The 19,231-nt window shown below is 40.2% G+C and overlaps 1 protein-coding gene across 1 annotated transcript in view; it reads left to right on the forward strand.

The window, feature by feature from the left end:
* Window positions 1-1,576: 1,576 nt before the first annotated feature.
* Window positions 1,577-19,231, forward strand: part of ADIPOR2 (adiponectin receptor 2) — a 98,888-nt gene continuing 81,233 nt past the window's right edge. The window contains exon 1 of the mRNA XM_007967159.3: window positions 1,577-1,776. The gene's annotated coding sequence lies outside the window, so the exon portion shown is untranslated. The remainder of the gene's footprint in view (window positions 1,777-19,231) is intronic.

Consider the following 19,231-nt stretch of genomic DNA (forward strand, 5'->3'; position numbering starts at 1 on the left):
AGGTGTGAGCCACCGCGCTTGGCCTAGAAACCAGTCTATAAGAGAAAGGGATGCAGGAAAGATTGGAGATCTTTGAAGAATCTCTTTTTAAAAAAAAAAAATCACCTTTTTCGCTGTAGTTCTGTCACCTTTAATAGACTCTTTATTAAGCCTGCGAATCTTATACTTCTTATCTCTGTTCTATGTGAGTTGGCATAATGGGTCAAATTCGCAATCCAGAAATGCCTGTATTCTGTTTCTGATGTGCTGAGGAGGTGTACAATTGTCTTCCTTGATTTCAACCTCAAAAGCTTTATATCTTTACCTGGGAACATAGAAGTCATTATTATTATGTCTTTCACAAATTATGTAAACTTAAAAAAATTATATATATTTTCGATGTAAACTACTCCTTGGAGGAAACTGGTTCCTTTAACATTTATTTCCTAATTTTAATTTCTACCAGTTTTCTCTTTCAAGCTTAAATGAGTGGGCCTTAGTTCTGTATTATCGCCATCTTAATCATGTTCTTTGTGATTTTAGTAGCTTTACTTTTTAAAACTTACATTTCCAGAATGAAGACTTCTGTATTTTTGTTTTTTTCTTCATAAATCCTACCCCAGCTCCCTCAAGACCTGTCAGCTGTTCCCTGCACCCTTTGTTATCTCTTGCTGTGGTCCAACGGGAAGGACAGTAAGCCGTGGGCACAGACTTTCCCTAAATCGTATGGATTTCCTTTAGTCAATAACAAGAATTTTGATAGTTAAGGCATTTACGCCTTAAGAATGTGATAAATCCCCCTCCTACTAAATGTAAAGAAGTATTTTTCTATGCAGACTAACTCTTAGATTCACTTTTCTTATAGAGTAAGTATGTAACCAAATCTGTTCTTGGCTTCTAAGAAGGTAGAACTCAATGTAAAGCTGACTTGTAGAAAATTACTCATTCTGGGTAAACAGACACAGGTATTTAGTGCTTAAGTCGTTTCTGATATACCATTACATTAACATCATTTAAAAAATCGCTCTGAATTATATGTATTTTAAGAGTGACTGGGTTTTTAAAAAAATAGAAGTGGTAGAGCATAAATCATAATCTTTAATAAGGTAATAAAAGGCAAACACTATTGCTCTGGGCAAAACTTGGCTAATGCTTTTGGATTTAATTCGGAAATCTTCACAGACGACGCTCAGCATCCTATCAGCCCTTGGCAGAGACACACGATCCAGCCTAAATCCTCAAATTCTGGCTCTCGCCCCAAGTGTGTAGCCAGTATCCATAGAGACTGCGAAAAGCATCCGCGAGACGGGGCGGCCCCCTCCTCCTCAGCCCCAAATTGCTTCCTTTTTCGGTGGGAGGAAAAAACTCCGAGGAGTTGTGTGGGCGCCTAAGGAGCGCACGCTCTTCGGTCCCTCAACGCCCAGTACAGTTTTCGCCAAGTTCCTGGCCGAACCACACCTCCCACGATGCACCAAGGTTCTAGAGCGGTCAGAGGGGCAGCTTCCGGTTTAGGACAGCGCGGCTGCGCACGGCGTGTGGTCTTATTGGCTCGAACCGCCTCGTGCGATGCGCGTCACGACGACGTGCGGTCGTGGGGGCGGGGAGACGCGGCGGCGGCGGCGGTCGCGGTCGCGGCGGCGCGAGCGCGATTCCAGAAGCGGCATCGCGGCGGCGGCAGCGGCGGCGGCTACACCGGGCTGGGCCCCCTCCCTCCTCCGTTTCCCCCTCCTTCCCCCTCCCCTCAGCGGTGGCTCCCAAGAAGTCCGAGACACGCGGCGAGGCGGCGACGGGCTCCTGGTGAGGGTCTCTGGAGTGTGGGCGCCGTTTCCTCGGCGTAGCGGGAGAGCCTGGGGTCTGGGGGAGGTGAGGGCTGAGGGGGCGAATGTCCCTGGCGCGGGCGGGAGAGCGCGCTCTCGGCCCGGCCCGCAACTTGATCCCTAACTCTGACCTGCTGCCCGGCGCGCCGTGGCCCGAGGGGCGGCCGTGTGGGGGCCTGGAGCCGCCCTCCTGGCGACCGCTGTCGGGGGAGTCCGGCGCCCACCGCTCCGCTCGCCTGGCTTCTCGCGGCGGAGGGTCGGAGCCCGCTGCCCTCCGCTCACCTTCGGGTGCAGTTGCCCCAGCTCCTTGCCCGCGGAGAGGCTCTGCCCGCCCCTCTTCGTCTCTGTGTTTGTCACTTCTAGGAATTTCTTTGGTGGCGGCTTGGGATGGGTTCTCTTAGCACCACTTTGCAGTGACTGGGGTGGGGAGCGTTCGCTCACCTGTCTCAGGTGGCGCGTCGGGCAGCCTGCTGGGGACCGTGGGTCCGGGCTTCCCCAGCCCCCGTCCGTCAGTGTTCGCTTCTTTTAAAATTACCGGTAACAGGGTTACAAGTCGGTTTTTAGGGGGCTCGGAGAGAGTTTGGATTGGAAACTGATAACTCTTTTTTTTCCTCCTGGCTTTTGACCTTGATTTAAACGTTTGCCTCTGAAATTTTGACAACTTCATAAGATGGTCCAAAAGTGAGTTTTGGTAGAAAGATTTAAAGGCACAATTGGGATTTTATGGGGTACGATGACTTCATTGCAGGTTGACTTTTTTTTTTTTTTTTTTTTTTTAATGAGATGTTCTTTTGATTTTTTGACTCTGGGTTTCTGAGACTTGGTGGTTGTTCCCATTTCTGTTCTAGAAGCAGACTTTTTATTACCCTTTCCCCTCACCAAGAGAATCCCTGTAAACGCCAAGAAATCTGTCACAACATTTAAATTTATTTGCTTACAAAACTTTTCCAAATGAAATGCTAAAAATTCTTTCAGAAAAAAACCATCCATCTACCCATAGCATTGTTTTTTGGGGGAGATTATAAGTCTTGTCAGTTCCGAAGTTTGAAGTGTCCTCTTATCAAAGGCCACCATTCTGTCTCCTTAAACGACTCTTAGGTAATTCCTAGATGTTTTCATCCGTTCTAATAAATTTGTTGTCAGTGCCGATTGTGATGATCTGTAACTGAAATTATTTCATCAGTAAAGATTTACACACATGTGGCAGCTGCTTGTTGGTGAATTATGAAATTCGAAAGAATTGCAAATTAAATGTGAGAGGCATATTTCTTTTAACTTCTCATTGTAACTGTCTGCCCACCAGTATACGTTCCTGTCTGGACTTTGGTCTGCTTAGCAGATTTCCTCTTTCGCTTGGCACTAGGAATGAGAGTAGGATTTCCAGAGCCTAAAAGAGAGTTTTTTTTTTCTATCCCTAGGCTCGTTGTATGAATTTATAAATAAATGGTTTTTTTCTAGCAATAGTATCAATTTAGCTGGTGCACTTTTTTTTAGTATAAATCACATTTTGTTTCCGAAAATGAAAATAATTTTGTTTTATTCTTTATTTCAGGGATTGACAGATTTTAAAGCCTGCAGGCCAAGTCCTGCCAGTTGCCTCCTTTTGTAAATAAACATTTTATTAGCCCTAGTGTGGTAACTCACGCTGGTAATCCCAGCATTTTGGGAGGCCAAAGCGGTCAGATAACCTGAGGTCAGGAGTTCGAGACCAGCTTGGCCAACATGGTGAAACCCTGTCCCTATTAAAACTACAAAAATTAGCTGGGTGTGGTGGTGCACGCTTGTAATCCCAGCTTCTCAGGAGGCTGAAGCAGGAGAATCGTTTAAACCCAGGAGGTGGAGGTTGCAGTGAGCCAAGATTGCGCCATTGCACTCCTGCCTGGGCAACAAGAGTGAAACTCCGTCTTAAAAAAAGAAAAAGAAAAAAGTTTTTGTTAGAACGTAGCCATATGCAGTCGTTTAGGTACTGTCTGTGGTTTCTTTTGGGGTACAGCAGCAGAATTGAGTAGTTGTGCCAGAGAGCCATATGGCCTGTAACACCTAAATATTTATTTACTATGTAGACCTTAATGTAAAAAGTTTGCTGAGCTCCATTAAAAATGATAACTTAGTCAGTGTTTAAAATTATAATGAGTCAGAAAATTGTAAAGGAGAAAGTAAAAGTTATTTACAAGTACACCACTTGGGGATTTTTTTGTGTGATTATGTTTATAGAATGTGTTGGTGATTATTTTTTATATAAATGAACTAAAATTGTTAAATGTTGGTTTATAATCTGCTTTTTTGGTTTGTTTTGTTTTTTGAGACGGAGTTTTGCTCTTGTTGCCCAGGCTGGAGTGCAATGGCACGATCTTGGCTCACTGCAACCTCCACCTTCCGGGTTCAAGCGATTCTCCTGCCTCAGCCTCCCGAGTAGCTGGGATTACAGGTGTGCGCCACCATACCTGGCTAATTTTTTTTGTGTGTGTATTTTTAGTAGAGACGGGGTTTCATCATGTCGGCCAGGCTGGTCTTGAACTCCTGTCCATAGGTGATCCACCTGCCTCGCCCCTCAAAGTGCTGGGATTACAGGTGTGAGCAACTGCACCCAGCCCTGTAATCTGCTTTTTTAAAAAGTATTTCATTATTCGTATTTGGGTTTTGATTGCTTTTGTATTTTCTACATTGGAGGTCTTTCTAGAAAGGGGCTTATGAACCGGCTTTTCCTGATTAATCTTACCAGTCAAGATTTAAAAAGAAAATCCAGGAATAATAAGTGCTTAGTAATGAAGATGCTGGTTAACATTTATGGAGCACTTACTATGTACTAGACAATTTCCATTACTTTACGTGTATTAAATTATTTAGTTGCTGTGGCAGCTCTGTGAGTGTTTACTGTGATTTCTGTTTTACAGGTGAGGAAACTAAGTCAAGGAGAAAAATTAAGTAACTGTTGAAGTTTATCAGCTAGCAGATGGTGGAGTTATGATTTGATTTCATGCAGTCTGATTTGAGAAACCCAAATTCTTAATATGCTACAGAGCCTCTCCTTATATTATTGCTCAGTATAGAAAGTTTGCACAGTCCAGAGATAAACGGTCATCCCTGGGTGTCTGTAGGAATTGCTTCTAGGAGCTTTGGTGGATACCAAGATCCACAGATGCTCAAATCTCTGATGTAAATGGCATAGTATTTGCATATAACCTGTGCATATCCTCCCAAATACTTTATATCATTTCTAGGTTACTTTTAATACCTAATACAATATAAATGCTATGTAAATAGTTGTTACACTGTATTGTTTAGGGAATAAAGACAAAAAAAAAGTCTGCACGATTCAAATACAGATGCTATATTAAACTTTTTGGATCCAAGCTTGGTTGAATCCACAGACATAGAGCCCGTGGATATGGAGGGCCAGTTGTATAATGTAAAAAAAATTCCTCCTCATGCACTTGTTTCCAGTTTCATGCTTTGTAGGTAAGCATGGGCAACAGTTTGATATAGGTCTTTAAACCTCTGTTTGTATGCATATACAAGTAATTATTTGCAAATTTGTCTGCATATGCAGAATTAAAAAATTAAACTTTTTTTAACAGCTTTAGATGTACAGAAGTTTGAGCCGATAGTGCAGAAAGTGCCCATATTCCCTTCCCTCCCCTCGTTTCTCCTATTGTGAACATCTTGCATTAATTTGGCACATTTATTGCGTTTGATGAGCCAATATCAATATCAATATGTCCATAGTTTACATAGGGCTTGTTCTTCGTGTTGCTTTTTTTTTTTTTTTTTTTAAGTTCTCACTGTAGCTCAGGTTGGAGTGCACTGGTGCCATCATGGCTCTGCAGCCTCGACCTCCTGGGCTCAAGTGATCCTCCCACCTTAGCCTCCCAAAGTGCTGGGGTTACAGGCATGAGCCACCACGCTTGGCCGAGAATTGTTTTTAAAAAAAATGGGATCAAGCCCAGTGTTGGCTTGTGCCTGTAGTCCCAGCTACTTGGGAGGTTGAGATGGGAGGATTGCTTGAGGCTAGGAGTTTGAGACCAGTCTGGGCAACACAGCATGACTCTGTTTCTTTAAAAAAAAAAAAAAAAAGTGGGCCAGGGGCGGTGGTTCATGCCTGTAATCCTTGCACTTTGGGAGGCCAAGGCAGGTGGACCACCTGAGGTCAGGAGTTCGAGACCAGGCTGGCCAACATGATGAAACCCCGTCTCTACTAAAAATCCAAAAAAAAAAAAAAAAATCTGGGTATGGTGGTACGTGCCTGTAATCCCAGCTACTCAGGAGGCTGAGGCAGGAGAATCGCTTTAACCTGGGAGGCAGAGGTTGCAGTGAGCCGAGATTGCGCCACTGCGTTCCAGCCTGAGCGACAAGAGCAAAACTCCATCTCAAAAAAAAAAAAAAGGGCGAAACCAGTCATTCAGCAGTCATTCACCTTTTTTGGTGGTTTTCAGGATACAGTCCTTTTGGACTTTTTAATGTAAACATTCTTGATTTACTAATTTTCAGATTAATGACAATTTATTTTGGGAATGGAAGGCTGGCTGGGATGTTACTTTCTCTCTTTTTTTATTTTTTTGTTTTATTTTTTTTAAAGTGTATCTCATAGTGGCAGCAGCTTTTTCCCAAAGGAATGCTTATTTTTTTGAGTGGACATTTTGGCTATACCTAATCATCAAAGTTCTTCTTTTTTCTCTTTATCTCTGGATTTGGAAAATGGATTCATTTTGGTTTTCTTCCTCATAAATTCTTTTTGGTCTGTCCAGTCATTGCGGTTGCTAGTCATGTCTCCTTGTCAGACTTTGGCTTTTTATGCCAGTCATCAATGTTAGATAAAATTACTTGCTCTTTATCACTGTCTATTTCAATACATTTCCTCTTGGGCTTTCCCTGGGGGCAGCACTGAATTTTTTCCTTAGTTGAGCCATGCAGATTTTCTAAAAGTCATCCTTTAGTTTGGCTTTTCACTCCTCCATAGGTGCTGTTCAGCTTCTAGGAGATTTCTTGCAGTTTCTATTTGTCAGCAGATTGACCAGGAGCACCCTCCTCCTCACTGATACTGGTGCTTCCCCACCCATCTTTATCATTTTCAGCCTCCTCTTTTTCTTTCTCTTTTCTTTTTTCTTTCTTTTTTTTTTGGAGACAGGATCTTACTCTGTTGCCCAGGCTGGAGTGCAGTGCCCAGTTGCCCAGGCTGGAGTGCAGTGGTGCAGTCATAGCTCACTGCTCACCTCTGCTTCATGGGCTCAAGTGATCCTCCCACTTCAGCTTCCCAAGTAGCTGGGATTACAGGCATGCACCAGCATGCCTGGCTAATGTTTGTATTTTTTGTAGAAACAGGGTTTTGCCATGTTGTCCAGGCTGGTCTTGAACTCCTGGCCTCAAGCGATCCTCCTCCCTCAGCTTCTTGAATAGCTGGATTTAACAGGCAGGAGCCATTGTGCCTGGCCATGTTCGTGCACTCTTGATTTTATTGGGGCCTCTGTCAGCTTACCCTGGAATTTATTCTGCATCATCTGAGGATTTGGAAGAGCTGAATCACAGTTGTGGTAGACAGCATCATATTCTTATCCTTGTGTATTTTATACTGGGACAGGTCTTGAGTCTTGAGGAAGTTTTTCTATCATGGCTAGGGGACATTGAGCTATATTACCTCTTACAGCGCTAATTCGGACTGTCATGTCTTCCCCAAAGTTCTTGTCCATAACGTAATGGTTGGTCACAGTCGTGAGCAATAACTAAGTGATCTCTGGGACTAACAGATGATGAAATGCATGTTTAGCAAACAGTGACTTCTGTTACTTCTCTGTGGTGCAGCAGCAGAAACTTTTGGCCTAAGGCATAGAAGTTAGAAGGCTTATGAATTCCTACCAGTCTGGAGATAAGATTTATGAGCATCATGTTCCTTCAAACCTCTGCTTAGAGATTTCTAGCTGTGTGCTTCAGGAGTGTTTTGGTAAAACTTTGAGGATCATGAATAAAACTAATAGCTTAAAACTTAAACACCTTGAGTTTTTTGTTCTTTTGTTTCTCGGGCACTTTTTTTTTTTTTGAGACGGAGACTAGCTCTGTCACGTGCATTGGCTGGATCTCAGCTCACAGCAAGCTTCGCCTCCCAGGTTTACGCTGCCTTAGCCTCCGGAGTAGCTGGGACTACAGGCGCCCGCCTAATTTTTTGTATTTTTTTAGTAGAGACGAGGTTTCACCGTGTTAGCCAGGATGGTCTCGATCTCCTGACCTCGTGATCCGCCCGTCTTGTCCTCCCAAAGTGCTGGGATTACAGGCTTGAGCCACCGTGCCCGGCCACTCTTGGGCACTTTCATAACCTTTTCAGTGTTTTGTGTTTGGAGCCACTCTTTCCAGTGACATGCTGCACTAGTAGGTCTCTTGTCATTTATTCTCAGATTCTGAGTCTGTCCTATTTGTTTCTCTTCTTCATCTTATCCTAGGAAGAATGTCACAGTGGCAACCAATATCTTGAAACATGCAGTTGTGATGACATTGACAGTTTTGGCATCAGTCCAGATGTTTCTTGTAGAGTTCACTCATCACATCCAAAGATAACTTGGCTGCAGTTACATTGCTGTCTTTTAACATGGTGTATATGAAATTCTGCAGTACTGTATCCACTTTATTCTTATGTTTTACAGTTATATTCTTGCTATCAGTCACAACATGAGTATGTAAAGTCTCGAAAGCTTATTATGGCAACTTGGAAGTTCAAAGAAGAGCTTTAGCGAATTTGGTGGATAGATGTGATACTTCTCAGCAAGATCAAAGCTTTGCTAAATATTATTAGATGATCTTAATTCAAGACAGTATAATTGTAGGAAAGCAGAACTTTTAGCTGTTGAGGAAAGTTACTTAGATGTTCTGGGTAACAGTGACCAATCTGTGCCATAAATATCACCAGCTCTGTCAATTCTTTGCCAGGTTTATTGGTTTTAATTTGATAATCTCCATATTGGATTTGTAGTGCATATAGTACTGCTGTAGAAACCCTTTAATGTCAACCAGTGGCTCCACTTTATTAGATTCTGTAACTGCTGCTTGTTACTGGGCAGCTAGTTTCTGCAGGACATGTTGGCTGTAGACTGGATCCACTGTGAGTAGTTCTCAGAGAACTTGTACTGCTGACACTTGCAAACCCATCTCAGCTGTGGTGTGGAGTTGTGGAGTTGTACTTCTGGATGTGACCAGAAACAGCATTTGGGAGCTCAGCAGGTGATGCTGTCTTGACTGTGTGTGTGTGTGTGTGTGTGTGTGTGTGTGTGTGTGTGTTTTATTTCATTTCTGAGACAGGGTGTTGCTCTGTCACCCAGGCTGGAGTGCCATGGCACAATCATGGCTCACTGCACTCTCGAACTCAAGCAGTCCTCCCGCCTCAGACTCCCACGTAGCTGGGACTATAGATGCACGCCAGGCTAATTTTTGCATTTTTAATAGAGATGAGATTTTGCCATGTTGCCCAGGCTGGCCTTGAACTCCTGGACTCAAGTGATCCTCCTTGCCTTGGCTTCTCAAAATGCTGGGATTATAGGCATGAGGCGCTATGCCAGGCCCTGTGTGTGTGTTTTTAAAATTAATATTTGTGGCTTACTTTACATCTGCATCTACTCTCTTCTTTTTAGTAGTTCTCTAGTGTATTATTAAATGGTTATGCTATGACTTAATACTGCTTTTATTGATATTTAGATTATATAAATGGATTGTAGATTGTCCATACATTTTATGTATATTTATTGCAAGCTGATTCCTCTTTAGTAATTTTGTAATAGTTGAAGAGAACATGTTTTTCGTTTTGATGTATATTATCAGACTGCCATCCAGAAAGGTCACAACGATGTAAACTCTCACCAGAAATGGGGGTGGGGTCAAGCTTCTCTGTGTCATTACAAACTTAAAAACAAAAATTCTTTTATCTGATAGGAGGTTAAGCATTTGCAATATATTCTATCTAACTGGGAGATGTGCTTTGTTTCAATAGCATTCTTTTAATGTTGATTTACGATTACTTCAGGTGGAGCATGCATTCTGTTCCTGGTCCTCTCTTAGGTGGAGCTGCTCCACCTATTTACATTCTCTGGCTCTTGAAAGCATATGGTTTTGCTGTCACTGATCAAAAAGAATCTGGGTGCCTGCCTAATAGACTATATATTTCTTGAGGGTAAGGAATGTGTAACTTTCTTCGTATCTACTGGCGGGTCTGGTATATAGCAGGTGGTGAGTAAATGGTCTTTTAAAAACCTAAATTGGTTCATGTTCTGTTGGGGTTACTGCTGAGTGAAGTGCTTTAATTTTGTTAAAAATAATCTTTTCAAATTGTGAAATATAAACTTGAAAAACTGCAGTGTATACTGGGCGCGGTGGCGCAGGCCTGTAATCCCAGCACTTTGGGACACTAAGGTGGGCGGATCACCTGAGGTCAGGAGTTCGAGTCCAGCCTGGCTAAGCCATGGCGAAACCCCCGTCTCTGCTGAAATACCAAAACAATAAAAAATAAAAAATAGGCCGGGCGCGGTGGCTCAAGTCTGTAATCCCAGCACTTTGGGAGGCTGAGACGGGCGGATCATGAGGTCAGGAGATCGAGACCATCCTGGCTAACACGGTGAAACCCTGTCTCTACTAAAAAATATAAAAAACTAGCCGGGCGAGGTGGCACCTGTAGTCCCAGCTACTCGGGAGGCTGAGGCAGGAGAATGGCGTAAACCCGGGAGGCAGAGCTTGCAGTGAGCTGAGATCCGGCCACTGCACTCCAGCCCGGGCGACAGAGCGAGACTCTGTCTCAAAAAAAAAATAATAATAATTAGCCAGGCATGGTGGCTGGTGCCTGTAATCCCAGCTACTTGGGAGACTGAGGCAGGGGAATCACTTGAACCCAGGAGGCAAAGGTTGCGGTGAACCGAGATTGCGCCATTGCATTCCAGCCTGGGCAACAAGAGCAAAACTCCATCTTAAAAGGAAAAGAAAAACTGCAGTATGAAATTGTCACTTCGGTGTATGTTGTCTCTTATCTTTCATCTCTAAAAATCAGTTAAATAGGATGAATTGATATCTTAGGACCTATTAGGAAATAATTAACCTATTTTATAAGTACATTTGGTATTTAGAAATTGGAAGTTGAGGAATTTATTAAAAAGGGGATTTGTTTAACATTACTTCTGGTTTTGACTTTTCTGGATTGGAGTATACCATGTGTTAGAAGGGGATATATGTTGGCTAATGGTATTATAGATTAGCTTAATTAGACAAGTGTCCAGACAGAAGGAAAAAGGAAGCTAAATTCCGAGAATTGCCAGGTTATCTTCAGGCGTGGGAAAAAAACCTGCAGAAAAGGACACTTTTAAGTTTTTTAATGGAAGAGTACAACAAAATGGTATTTTCTTTATAGCTGATCATATTACACATTATTACTGAATTTATTGAATATAAGAATATTCTTATTTCCACAGTATGTACTGGAAAACAAAACATACAAAGCATATGGTCTTAAAAGGGGCAAAATTAGTTAGCTTATTACACTTTGGCCATTTAGGCCTTTCTTTTGGATGTTTGTTGTTAGTATATCAGCTAAGTATTTTTCATTGGCAGCATATTCACTTTAATCTTGTATGTTTTGAAATTAAGTTTAGTGAACATGTATGCTTAGTTGTATCCATATATCCATTCCTTTGGTTAAGGAGGATGTCTTTGTGGTAGGGGTTACATTATGAAAACTTCAGCAGAATGGAACAGAAGGTTGACTTTATTTTCTTGAAATTTATTTTATCCTATTTCTTCCAGAAAGAATTTCTGGTAACTTAAAAGATCTGGAAGTGTAATAAAATATGTGTAAAAAGAAGAAATCAGGGAAAGGACAAAGCATATATTCTTTTCCCAAGTGACAGCATAATTCAATGACTAAGAATAAAAATTGGGTTTGAATTTGCTTGGCAGCGAGGGTAAAAATGGAAATATGGTAAAATACATAGCACTAAACTAAAAGGAGGAACAAGACCAATTTTTCGGGGGTGAAATCCTCTCTTGACAGATTTTAAGAAACTATTTAAACTGGACATTGTACAAAAGCTGTGTTGTTGTTGTTAGTGGCCCTAGATTTAAAAAAAAAAAAAAAAGTGAGGGCTAAACATTAAGATTTCAAGCCAATGAAATATGTTTTAGGGGTTGATTTGAATTTAGGCTGCAGATGTGTGTTTTATTTGGCCAATATAGGTTTTTTTCCTTAAAATATTTCAAACATATATGAGACTACAGAGACCAATATAATTAACATTCGTACATTAACCATACAGCGGTAGCACATCTTATTTCCCATATTTCTCGTTTTTTTGAGGAAAATATCATGTACAGTTGAAGCAACTTCTTGGATTACAGTTTACTTTCTTCCCAGAAGTTAACTGTTATTCTGAGTATGGTGTTGATCATATATATATATTTTTGTTTTCGAGACAGGGTCTCACACTGTCACCTGGGCTAGAGTACAGGGGCATGATCATGGCTCACTGCAGCCCATCTCCTTTGCTCAAGCAGTCCTCCCACTTCAACCTTCCAAGTAGCTGGGGATAGAGGCGTACACCAGTGTGCCCGGCTAATGTTTGTATTTTTTGTGGAGGTTGGGTTTCGCCTGTTGCCCAGTCTGGTCTCCTGTGCTCAAGCAGTCCGTCCACCTTGGCCTCCCAAAAGTGCTGGGATTACGGGTGTGAGCCACCACTCCTGGCCTAATCATTTTTAATGCATGTTTTTATATAATTACTGCATAGGTATATATTCACAAACAAATCATAGTATTGCTTTGCATATTTTCAGATTTGATGTAAATGATATATTCTGCCTATTCTATAATTTGTCTTTCTTTAAATTTTTTTTGATTTATATGAAACTGCTGATACGTTACCATTTTTGACCTACAAAAATGACAGTTTCATATGACCCACTCTAATAGTCATTACTTTTATCTGCTGTAAAATTATTTTCTGTTGTATGAATATAGCCAGATTAAATTTATTTATTCTCATGTTGATAGGCATTTAGATTGTTTCCAGGTTTTCATGTATTATAAACAATGTTACATTGAACATTCCTTATTAGGAATCATTGTGCTTACATTTAAGATTTTTGGCAAGTTTTAAAAACTGCATGTTGTGGCCGGGCACGGTGGCTTGAGCCTGTAATATCAGCACTTTGGGAGGCTGAGGTGGATGAATCACCTGAGGTCAGGAGTTTGAGACCAACCTGGCCAACATGGTGAAACTCTGTCTCTACAAAAAATACAAACATTAGCTGGGCGGGGTGGCGGGTGCCTGAAATCCCAGCTACTCAGAAGGCTGAGGCAGGAGAATCACTTGAACCTGGGAGGCAGAGGTTGTAGTGAACCGAGATGGCGCCATTGCACTCCAGTTTGGGTGACGAGCGAAACTCCATTTTAAAAAACAAATGAACAAACGAAAAAAAACTCTGCATGTCGTGACTCCCTAATGGATTGTGAAATCAGTTTAGGAATTAGAATAGAAAAGTATCAGGTTGTATTGCAAACAATAAGGATAAAATGTTTTGTGAAATTTTTATTTCTGTGTGTATATGTGTGGTTATTAAGTTTGAAATGAAGCTCTCTATGGTGAATTACCCAGAAGTGCAATTATTGGGCTGAAGATTTTGGAGGTTATGGGAATTTTTTTATCTGTATTGGATATTGTCAAATTTGCTGTCACTTTGCATATTTTAGCACTAGATTTGCTATCTTCCGATTGTTATGATTCATGGCATTGTCAGATTTTTTATGTTTACAAATCAGATGAGTATGAAATGATACCACATTGTCTTAATTTTTATTTTGATTATGGAGTTGAGTATGTTTTCAAATGTTAGATGACTATTCAAGTGTTTATTTCTTGAATTGACTGTTCTTTTCCTTCCACAGCCATTTGGGTGGTCTTTTTTTTTTTTTTTTTTTGAGACGGAGTCTTGCTCTGTCCCCCTGGCTGGAGTGCAGTGGTACTATCTCGGCTCACTGCAAGCTCTGCTTCCCGGGATCATGCCATTCTCCTGCCTCAGCCTCCCGAGTAGCTGGGACTACAGGCGCCCGCCACCGCGCCCGGCTAATTTTTTTGTATTTTTAGTAGAGACGGGGTTTCACCGTGTTAGCCAGGATGGTCTCGATCCCCTGACCTTGTGATCCGCCTGCCTCGGCCTCCCAAAGTGCTGGGATTACAAGCGTGAGCCACCGCGCCCGGCCCTGGGTGGTCTTTCTAAATTGATTTTAGAAAGTTTTAAGTTCATTACATACTCTGATTATGTTTGTTAAGTGGATTGCAACTGTCTTTTCTCAGTCTGTGTGACTTATCTCTTAACTTTTTATATGGTTTGTTTTGTTAAATATGAATATTATGAAATATATCACTATTTTCTTGTTTGTGTTTTATTTAAGAAATCTAGGGTGATCACTCTGGTTTTTCTCATGCACATTAATAGATTTGTTACTCCATTTCTTCAGTTGATTTCTCGTTTGTGAGTTGGTTTTTAAGTGAACCATTAAAGAGCAAAGGAGAAGTTTTCCCTTGGCTCCTACACTGCTATTCAAAACTTCCTGGGTTAGTAAGCCTTCTTGTGAATTGTCTTTAAAATGTTTATTAAAAACTCTTAGGAACTCTTACATAAAGTCTCAAATTGGTGTACAAAGATGCTGTCTGACACTGCTTGACTAGTGAAAAAAGTTAAAACAATCAATGTTAAAAATATGTTATTATATGTATCCAGACTTAGAATTTTTTTTGTAGACATTAAGAGAATAAGCTAGAGCTATACATTGTGACATGAAAATGCCTACTATATACTAATTAAGTTTTTTAAAAAGTATATTTTAGAGAAAATATGCACAGTGTATCTTACGGTGCAAAATTTTTGTGGGCACATATGTATATGGTATATGTAATCTATATATGCATATAGAAGGGTCTGAAAATATATAATAGTTGCCACTGGAGTGGTATGTGTGTTTGCGTTGCTTTAATTTTTTTCAGTACACAATTAAACAAAAATAAAAAACAATTTAAAAGAAATTCGGCTGGGTGTGGTGGCTCATGGCTATAATCTCAATACTTTGGGAGGCAGAGATAGGAAGTTTGCTTGAGCCCAAGGGTTTGAGACCAGCCTGGGCAACTGAGCAAGACCTGTCTCTACAAAAAAATTTAAAAATTAGCCAAGTGTGGTAGTGCGTGCCGGAGACTGAGGTGGGAGGATCGCTTGGTCAAGGCTGCAGTGAGCCGTGATTGAGCCACTGCACTCCAGCCTGGGTGACAGAGCAAGACTCTGTCTCATAAATAAATAAATAAATAAATAGGAGAATCTTAATAACCTTGGAGTATGGAATAGATTTGTTTGGTTTTTTGTTTGAGACAGGGCTCAAGTAATCCTACCACCTCAGCCTCTCCGGTAGCTAAGACTAGAGGCATGTGCTACCACACATGATTAATTTAACTTAATTTTGTGAAGACAGGATCTCACTATGTTACCCAGGCTGGTCTCAAACTCCTGGCCTCAAATGATCCTCCTGCCTCAGCCTCCCAAAGTGCTGGGATTACAGATGTGAACCACTGTGTCCCCACCAATTTTTTTTTTTTTTTAAGTTTTAGAAGTTTTTTTTTTTTTTTAAATATTTGGGTCTCGATTCTATCTGGAAATTTTTTTTTTTTGGTGTGTGATGTGAGGTAGGGATCAAATTTAATTTTATTATATACATACCTAGTAACCATATTACTGTTAACAGAGTGTTTTGAGTTTTTGAATTGTAATTTTTAAAAGCAGTTCATGGTTTCTTGTTAAGCACAATTACAGTCTTTTTGTCCTTCACCAGGCTGCTTCATATATTCAAGTTTGTGACCTCTGTGATATGTTTGGTGGATTACTTGATCCAGAAATAGAACCTAGAAGAGTAGATACAGAGTGTATTTTGTAGGTCTCACTCAAATGTCATTTCTCTCACTATTTAAATATAAATTAGATTGCAGTTTCTTCTCTAATAAACTTGCTTTCACTTAAAAAAGAAATTGGATTGCAGACAGTTTGAGGATATACATTAATGAGGAAACAGATTGCTGGTTTTTTGCATTGCTGGCTACAGACCTTGGAAACTAGAGAAGCAGATGGTTGCTTGATTGATATCATGTTTTAGAACTTGAGCATACTTACATGTGTTTGGTCATCCAGCTATTATCACATATATATTCTAACATTTGAGACTTTTAATTTTGACTTTAGGGGATGTGTGTCATTAAAGTTGTCTTAACTTTCTGAGGTGTGTGTTATAAAACACTGTAAATCACTTAGTTTAAGTGTGAAGACTATTTTTCTTTCCTCTTAAGAGAGTTTTTATTACACTTGTAGTCTAAGGAGTGTTGCTGCTGAGGCCTTCAGATGTATGTTCTAAGTTTTTCTTTTTATTCCTTTTCTTTCTCATACTGGTGGTCAGAAGAAGGCCTTATGATTTAGTGGAATTGAGCAATATTGAGAAAGATTGTAGATAGAAGTTTATTTTTAGATTTCTTAGACTTGTAATATTGAGAAAGATAACTAACCACTTCCTTGAATTTTCCATCTGCAGCATTATAAAGCAAAAAACAAACAAACAAAAAAACAAAACAGACTTGTGTTCTGGAGGGTAATATGTGAGATGAGATAGAGCCTGGAATGATTGCTATTTAATAATGGGAGAAAGGTGCTTTATCACTTGAAAGCAGGGTTTTGATTTTGCCTGAAAGGTTAACTGTACAGGCCACATGTTTTATCTGAACCGATTTTACTTTTGAAGTAGTTTAAACAGTGGGTTATGTGGTATTATAATACAGATGATTTGTGGAAGGAAGTCTTTACATATTTGATATATTTTGGCACAAAATATATAATCCTAGATTTTTCAGGATTTCCCTGACTATAATATTTAGAACTGTTGTTCCTTATATTAGCATTTTTATGTACAGATTGGGCATCTCTGATCCAAAAATCTGAAATCTGAAATGCTCCCAAACCTGAAACTTTTTGACGCTGCAAGTGGAAAATTCCACACCTGACTTCCAGTGACAAGTTGCAGTCAGAACTTTGTTTCATGCACACAATTACACAATTACAAAACATTGTATAAATTTACCTGCAGGCTATGAAACAAAATGCATTTTGTGTTTAGACTTGGGTTATATCCCCATGATATTTTATTATGTATATACAAGTATTCCAAAATCTGAAACAATTCCAAATCCAAAACACTTCTGGGTACTAATCTTTGTTTCAAAAACAATACTCAGTCATTATTATGGATCTTGGGAAATGAGGATAACCATTGTAATATGGCTGTAAAAGAGTTGTAGAAAGACTTTCCTCCTTTAAAGACATTGTGTTTTTAGCTTTGACCGCTACCAGTGGCTATAATGCATTGTTTCTGCCTTTATTGAAGTCCTATAAGATGGTGGTAAAAGCATGGACTTTGAAGTCAGAGAGATAAAGATTTGAATTCAGGGTCTTCCACTTAAGTTTGTGTTTTGATGAATTGCATTATCTCCATGAACCTCAGTTTCTTTTTTTTTTTTTTTTTTTTTTTTTTTTTTGAGACGGAGTCTGGCTCTGTCGCCCGGGCTGGAGTGCAGTGGCCGGATCTCAGCTCACTGCAAGCTCTGCCTCCCGGATTTACGCCATTCTCCTGCCTCAGCCTCCCGAGTAGCTGGGACTACAGGCGCCCGCCACCTCGCCCGGCTAGTTTTTTTTTTTGTATTTTTTAGTAGAGACGGGGTTTCGCCGTGTTAGCCAGGATGGTCTCGATCTCCTGACCTCGTGATCCGCCCGTCTCGGCCTCCCAAAGTGCTGGGATTACAGGCTTGAGCCACCGCGCCCGGCCCTCAGTTTCTTTATCTGTAAAACGGGACCCTGTTCTTAAGGATTGTTTGAGATGATAGTTGAAGGGTGAACTACTGGACTTTGTTCAAAGTTGTCTTCAGTAGTAAAGTAACAATTCACCTTCTCCTTCAGAGAGATAACATCATGATGTAGGAAGAAGGGAACCACTTACTTTTGTGGGAGGCAGTGTTGTATAATAGGCCATTTCTTGCTTCTCTGTTTTGTACATTGTGTAACCTTAGGAAGATTATCCAGAAAGTTTTACAAAACCTCAATCTTCTCATTGGAAAATAGAGATAATGCTACCTATGTAACAGGCAGAGTTTTAAAGTTAAATGAGAATATTTATAAAAGCCGACCTTATCTGGCACATGGTAACATGGTAACTTCTATTAATACATTTTTATGGTAATAGGCAATAATTATATGCTGCTGAAGTAGGTAACAAGAAGGGCTTTTGGTTGGAGAAACCAGAATGGTTATGATTAGTCCGTGTTTACTTTGAGGGAGTAAAGACTAGGGAGTGTTCATTGAAGGAAGACTGTTTAGGAGGCTACTATTACTTGGCCAAAAGACAAATAATATGACTTGAATAATAGTTTCTCAAAATTTTGTGTGATCTAGGCTTGTAAATAAACTTTACTGTTTTATTAGGATTTAAAATAAACTTTATTGAAGTATAATTTAAACAACGAAATATACTCGTTTTAAGGGTACAGTTAGATAACTTTTGATAATGTACATACCCAGATAACCATCATCCTAATCAAGGTAATGGAATTTCTGTTATCTCCAAAACCTTCCTTGTGTCCCTCACAGTCAGTGCACCACACCCTTCCCCTCCTCTGGTTCAAGGAAACCACTGATTTGTATACATTCGTTTTGTCTCTTAGAATTTCATGTAAGTGGGCTGGGCAAGGTGGCTCATGCCCATATTCCCATCACTTTGAGAGGCTGAGGTGGGAGGATCTCTTGAGCCAGGAGTTCGAGGCTGCGGTGGGCCAGGATCATACCACTGCAGTCCAGCCTAGTGACAGAGTGAGACCCGGTCTCAAAAAAATTTTTTTTTGTGTGTGTAAATGGAATCATGCTGTACATATTCTTTAGTGTCTGGCTGCTTTCACGCCGCATGTTTTTGAGAGTCTTCCATGTTGCTTTGTGTTCCATTAGTTTGTTGCCTTTTATTGCTGAGTAGTATTCACTGTGGTATGGCTACACCACAATTTGTTTCTTCATTCACCTGATATTTGGGTTTCCAGTTTTTGGCTATTATGATTAAAGGGGCAATGAACATTGATGTACAAGTCTTTTTGTGGACTTAAGTTTTTATTTCTCTTGAGCAAATAGGAGTAGAATAACTGAGTCATATGGTGTGTATTTTGCAGTTTCTTAGTAAGTTAAACAGTTTTTCAAACTGATTGTGCCATTTTATCTTCCTGTAATCTCATTTATGTTATATGCTGTGTTTTTAATTTTAACTGTTTTGTTTTTTTTTTAGTGTGAATTGATATCTTATTGTGGTTTTTATTTGCATTTTTCTTTTTGAATGCTTTGCTTTTTGTTTTGAGACAGGGTCT

Source organism: Chlorocebus sabaeus, chromosome 11, assembly GCF_047675955.1.
Source record: "Chlorocebus sabaeus isolate Y175 chromosome 11, mChlSab1.0.hap1, whole genome shotgun sequence".
NCBI classification, from domain to species: domain Eukaryota; kingdom Metazoa; phylum Chordata; class Mammalia; order Primates; family Cercopithecidae; genus Chlorocebus; species Chlorocebus sabaeus.